At 45.7% G+C, this 6,563-nt stretch overlaps 1 pseudogene; it reads left to right on the forward strand.

Annotated features, from left to right (window-relative positions):
* Positions 1-2,424: 2,424 nt before the first annotated feature.
* On the forward strand, positions 2,425-5,551 carry LOC109680636 (granzyme B-like; annotated as a pseudogene).
* The last annotated feature ends 1,012 nt before the right edge of the window (positions 5,552-6,563 follow it).

Below are 6,563 nucleotides of genomic sequence, written 5' to 3' on the forward strand. Positions count from 1 at the left end.
TATCAAGAGGGAGCATAATAGAATAATATGGTAGTTCCAATTTTAATTTTTTGAGGACTCTCCATACTAATTTCCATTGTGGCTGCACTAATTTACATTCCACCAACAGCATAAAAGGGCTCCTTTTTCCTCACATCCTCACCAACATTTCTTGTTTTTTGTTATCTTGAGGGGGTGAAAAAGAATCCAAATGTGGTTTTTATTTGCTTTTCCCTTGAGGCTAAAAATGTTGAACATTTTTCATGCCCTTGTTGACCATTTGTATTTCTTCATTTGAGAACTGCCTGTTCAGTTCTTTTTCCCATTTATTGATTGGAATAAATGTTCTTTTTGGTGTTTGACATTTTTAGTTCTTTTTATATTCTGAATATGAATCCCTGTCCAATTAATAACTGGCAAATTTTCTCCCCTTCTGTAAGCTGTCTCTTCAACATCAATAGTATTATTTTATGAGCTACTGGAATCCTATTCAGAATTCAAAAAGTCATTGCCTATGCCTTTATCTTGAAGGATTTCCCCCATGCTTCCCTCTAGTAGTTTCAAAGTTTCTTACATGAAGGTCTTTGATCCCCTTTGAGTTGATTTTTATACAGAGTGAAAAAATGGGTTATGTTTCAATCTTCTATTTGCTCATATCCAGTTTTCCCAGTACCACTTGTTAAACAAAATCTCTTTTCTCCATTGATGTTTTTGGCACCTTTGTGAAGAATTAGATGGTATAGCTGTATGACTTTATTTCTGGGTCTTCTTTTCTTTTCTTTAATTTTTCAGACAGGCTCTCACTATGTAGCCCAGGCTAGCCTCAAACTCAGGATCCTCCTGCCATTACTTCCTGAGTGCTGGGATTATAGGCAGGCACTACCACCCACAGTGTAATTTCACATTTTGAATGCACTGAATGCCACCAAATTAAGCACCTTGTAACAGTTAAAGGTATGTTATGTAAATTTTACCTCAATTTTTAAAAATGGGTCATTACCCTATGCTTAGTATTAAATCATAGCTGTATAAATTAACTGTAGTACATCCTATAACACTGTAATAATTTCATAGCCCTCTCCTGTTGCTTCTGCAGTGAGCTCAAGTGTTGCAAGCATCTGCTTAAAATTCCCAGTGTCACTGATGGTCTCCATGTGGCCCATTTCTCTCTGCAGTAAGTTGCATATAGCAATATAAAGTTTCTCTCAGTGCTTGCATATTTTACCATATGCACTGCGTATTATATAAGTTATCAATGGTTTCTGGCATAGGTAAGTCTTTCGGTCAACAGCAAGCTATTCATATAAGTTCTGGAGGACTTAAAAATTATACTTGGATTTTCGATGGTACAAGGCTGGGGAGGAATACCCATGCTTTCAATGGTCAAGTGTATTTAGTTGTTCTTTTGTAAGCGGAGATTGTTTAGAATAAAATCTTTCATTTCCATTATAGTAGGAGCATCAAGCAACGCTTAGTGTGCTGAGCCTGGTGTCAGAAATGTGGCTCTCTAGACAGGACACAGGAATGCTGAAAGGACAATTGTTGAGCTTTGGCTGCCTGGCATACTTTCTCATGTCAAATGGTATCAGCAATTTAGTGACTTGACTATGCTTTGGGAAACCAGCCATTTCCCATCCTTAGTTCAAGGGGTTTGTGCAAGGGAAGACAGTGGCATTTCCAAAGAAGTGTGTGTGACCTAGCTTAAGACAATCAGTAGATTCAACTCCTAGGGCCAACAGAAGTTCATTAATTTAGTCCAATAAATGTCAAGTGTAGGACTTTTGTTAACAATATTGAAAAGATTGGTGGACTCTATCATACTGGACACTTGTACTTAAATAAGAGGTGTATAAAATTCCCTTGGAAGGAAGCTGTTGTGATAAATGGGTGCCAGGCAGGTTTAGTAGATGAAGATCATGCTTTGTTACTGCTTTGCACATCTCTGCACCATGACTCTCCCCAACCTGAACTCTGGTAACTGGTTTTTCTTTCTCCCACACCTAATGGTCAGCTCTCTTAGAGAAGGAGACACATCTCCAACGTGCTTGGTCCTGGCACAAGAGATGGCATTTCTACTTCTGTTACAGAAACTGTCTTGATGGACTTAGCAGCATGGCATGGAAGACTCTGATATCTATCACTGAGAACTCAAGTTTCTGGAGATCCAGGACCTGTACTGGTCAATACCATGTCCCACAGAGCACACCTTGTACCCTTGTGTTCCTGTCAGAGCTGAGACATGTGGTTCTCACTGAGTCATCAGCTGTGGGTACTGAGGTGGTCACTGCATGAGTCTCACACAACTACACAGAAGACGTCATTCGTCAAAGGCAGTGCGTGTGGGTAGATTTCATAGAAAGCCTTCTATGATGACTCACCATAAAACCAAAGGAAAACTGTGGTCACTGAGCCCACTCCCCCTTCTTCCTCCGGTGGGTGCTAAAAGAAAGCAAGAACAAGGCTCCAGAAGACCTAAGCAGCCTTCCTGGGAAGATGCAGCTGCTTCTGCTCCTGTTGGCCTTCTTTCTGCCACCCATGGCAAAGGCAGGTGAGTGAGCACCCCACCCTCAGAGGCCCAATCCCGTCCCTCAGCCAGCGCAGATCTCCTGTCCCTGCTGTACACCCCTAATCATCTATCCAAATGTGATACTGGATATGTTGTCAGCAGGAATAGGAGGGCAGAGACTCTAGAAGAGACAGTGGATAACCCCCTCCAACCCTCACCCTTCTCATCTCAAAACTGGGCTTTCCCTGAAGGACACAGTAGGTGGTGGGAACTGGAAGAGAGAAAATACTGAATTACTGGAGAGGGCAAAATGCATCTGACTCTGAGTCTGGGATGAGACACGTGTTCCCCTCACCTATACTGCTTAGCAGTCAACTCCATAGCTCAGCAACCCCAGAATTGGTGGATCACCAGTGTGCTCAGGACACTGTTTTTGCCTCTGCCTAGTCCCAACCCACTTGGGTCCTTTCTCCAACCTTATTCTTCCCAGGCATTTGGGAGATCACATGTTTTCAAGTAGAAGCCATTGTGGCAGCCCCTAATGTCTTGTTTTCCAGAATCCCACTAACACAGTCCTATCAACCCTCAAAGAGAGTCTAACTGAAGTCATTCACCATGAAGCCACTGAACATTGACTGGGTAACCTACTACATGTCAGGCCTCAGGAAACAGAATGTAACAAAATCTGTATTTAAATTGAAGTCCTGGTAGCTAGAAAGCAGCACCATTCTAGAACTCAGGAGGGTCTTAGAAACTTACTAGAAACACAAAAGTCAGCAGAGGAATTATGAGGAGTCTTGGGGAATTCATTGTCCACAGAGAGCTATGCTCACCTCCAACTATGCATGGAAGAAATATTTATAAACCAAGACCCTCTTTTCTCTCATTTTCCAGAGGGGGAAATTGAGTCCTCTTCCCTAACCCTCTCCCAATTCCAGGCCATTCAATGTCCCAGATTCCCAGTAGGTCTGTGCCACCAAGCAGAACCTAACTGGCAAACCCCATGGGTGCACACAAGCCATCACACTTTTCTTTCAGGGGAGATCATCGGGGGACATAAGGCCAAGCCCCGCTCCCGACCCTACATGGCCTATCTTCAAACCTTGGATAATGGTTCTTTGAGGATGTGTGGTGGCTTCCTGACAAAGAGGACTTTGTGATGACAGCTGCTCACTGTTTATGGAGGTAAGGAACAGGAGATAGCCCACAACCTCCTGGAAACACCCCACAACTTCTTGGAAACACTTCAAAGAGATACCAGTTTCTTCCCAAGGAGCAACCTGGGCTTCTAGGAACATATGTGCAGGATAAGAGAGCCAAGCCTCGTTGGGAAGATAGGCACATTGGTCCCAGAGGCATTGCTGAGTGGTTAAGGAGGTTGTAATTTTATTTAGATTAGGTTGGCATTGCAATTAAAACTAAGCAATTTCATATGTTTCCCTGGGACTAACTGACCCTAGAGAACCTCTGACACAGTCCCTGATGGCTCCAGAATTTTACCTCAATAGCTAAGAAGTAGAGGGTACAGTCAACTCCTGTCCCCTCAATTTTCCTTCACTTGTAGCCCAACCTCACCAGGCTGTATCCTGCTCTTCACACCTCCTGAGCTGTGTCCCCTGTAACTCCCCACTTCCCTCCCCAAACACACTCTGCTCTCTGTGCAGCTCAATAAATGTCACCCTGGGTGCCCACTAATCAAAGAACAGGAGAAGACTCAGGAGGTCATCCCTGTGAAAAGAGCCATCCCCCACCCAGACTTTAATCTTCAGCGCCTCACAAAGGACATCATGTTATTGCAGGTAAAGCACTCCTTCCTGCTGCCCTTGCTGTCCTTAGTCAGGGTCTGCCCCTCTCTCTGGGACCCTGCTCTTCCCTCTTTTCCATCCTGACTAACACAGATGTCCAGGCTCAGAGGCCATTGGCTGAACTCAACTCTCTCAATCTTTTCCTGTCAGCTGGAGAGAAAGGTCAAGCTGACTCCAGCTGTGCAGCTCCTCAGCCTGCCCAGAGTCACTTCCCAGGTGAAGCCAGGGACAGTGTGCAGTGTGGCCAGCTTGGGGTCGATGACCCCAACAGGCAAACCTTCAGAAAACTACAGGAGGTGCAGCAGAAAGTGATGGAGGACCAGATGTGCAAGACCCACTTTCCTAATTACAACAGTGCTTATGCTATGTGCACGGGAGACCCAAAGATAAGACGTGCTTCCTTTCAGTGAGACTGAGCATCAGCCGCTCTTGGCTCTGGGGAAAGGGTTTTGTGAAAATAAAGAACCTGGAGACCCAAGCATCAGAGCACTCTTTTCCCCACAAAGCTGTGATTCTCTCTCTGACTAGCTGGAGTGGAAAAAACTAGGACCCCTGCCCCTTACCAAAGGGTCTCTGTTGACTACCATCCCATAGAACCATGAGTCTGCAACATGCTAAATGACCTCAGATGCTTCTTTAGTTGTAGAAATTGTAGCCAGGTGGCTCTTCAGACATAGTATCTACACATCACTGGATTTATTCTTCATGTTCGATATCAGCCCCACTAACCTGTATCCATATTCTGGAAGAAATTGTGCCCACACCTTTATAGGGAAGAGAATCCCAGAACCTGGTGGAGAAGACAGAGGCTGGTCTCATGGGTGAGATGGATCAGTAACAATGTACACAGTAGACAGATTAGGCAGCTGCGGGTCCCCAGGGTGCTCTGCCTTCTGCTCTCCTCCAAGAAAGTTGTTCAAGTCATCCTACTCTTAGAGAGGGAAAAAGATAGCATGGAGGACAGGGCCAGGTGGAACAATGACTCATTCCTCCTCTCTCTCTCTATTCACAGGGGGATTCTGGAGGCCCCCTGGTGTGCAACAAGGTAGCACAGGGCATTGTCTCCTATGGACGCAATGATGGGAGAGCTCCATGAGTCTTCACCAAGGTCTCACATTTCCTAAAATGGATAAAGAACACCATGAACAACGCTAACTACAGGAGACAGACTTAACACCCTCTTAGACTACCTTCCCTGGAACTAGGTCCAGGGAAGATGGGAGGTGCCAAAAACTGAATAAAGATCCATTAGCTTCTGAAACACCGGCTTCTTGATTATTGTTTATTTCTTGATTTTATTCATGGGGACCAACTCTGTGCTAGGCAGACCAATGATACAATTCTGCTGTTTTCTGTGTTGCCCATTTCCTTCTCCCCTCCCCACCTCCTCAAAGCCCAATTCAAAGCTATTACCCAGCTCCTCCTTATATGTTCTGTTCTCTCCAGGGCCTGCCCTTCTGACAGGACTGAAGCTGAGTACCATCAAGAGAAACTTTGGCGGCTCTTGTCCTGGTGCTCAGGGTGGATTTCTTACCTCCTCTGTGTAATGAAGCAGAGGGAGGGAATAACACCATTGGTCATAGTGACCAAGCAACATAGCTGAGGTCACTGCTTGGGGACATAGCCCCACCACACTGGGCAGGGGAAGGGCCTTCCTAAGTGGGACATTTCCTTGTAGTAAAGAGAAGAGTGGGATGGAGATTCCTTGAATAGCTCCTCATTCTCATTGGGAATTAGTTCTCTTTCCCATCCTCCTCTGAAATCAGGGTCAAGCTTGGCCTCCAGCTTCCCCAGTGCCCCTCCTGCTCCATCCCTGTTCAGAGTTCTCAAAATCTGCCAACCCCTGTCTTCTCTAGACCATGCTGATCTGAGCAGGTCCCTTTCTTTTATCCCCCAACCTATGCCACACACAGCTCTGTGTGGTTCCTTCAGGGTCCCACCAGTAGAGTGCCTGCCCTGCTCAAGCTCTGGGAGAGAATGACCTCTGAGGACCAGGCCAGTGCTGCCACCATGCAGGACCCATGGAGGATGATGCTGGCAGGATTTCTCTCCAGCACACTGGACCCCATCTTTCACTTGTCAGGACAGGACTACTCCCCACATTGAGCTCAGTGCCCTCCAATACACTCAGGGTCCATGACCACCTGGTCCCTCAGAGCCTGATCCCCTTCAGCCTGTCTCTCCTAGCCACTCTTGGACTCTAGGATAAGACTCCCTGCTGCTCACAAAGGTGATATCAATCTTTCAAGTTCAAAAGAGCAGAAAGCACAACT

The sequence above is a fragment of the Castor canadensis genome, chromosome 3 (assembly GCF_047511655.1).
Source record: "Castor canadensis chromosome 3, mCasCan1.hap1v2, whole genome shotgun sequence".
Taxonomy (NCBI): Eukaryota; Metazoa; Chordata; class Mammalia; order Rodentia; family Castoridae; genus Castor; species Castor canadensis.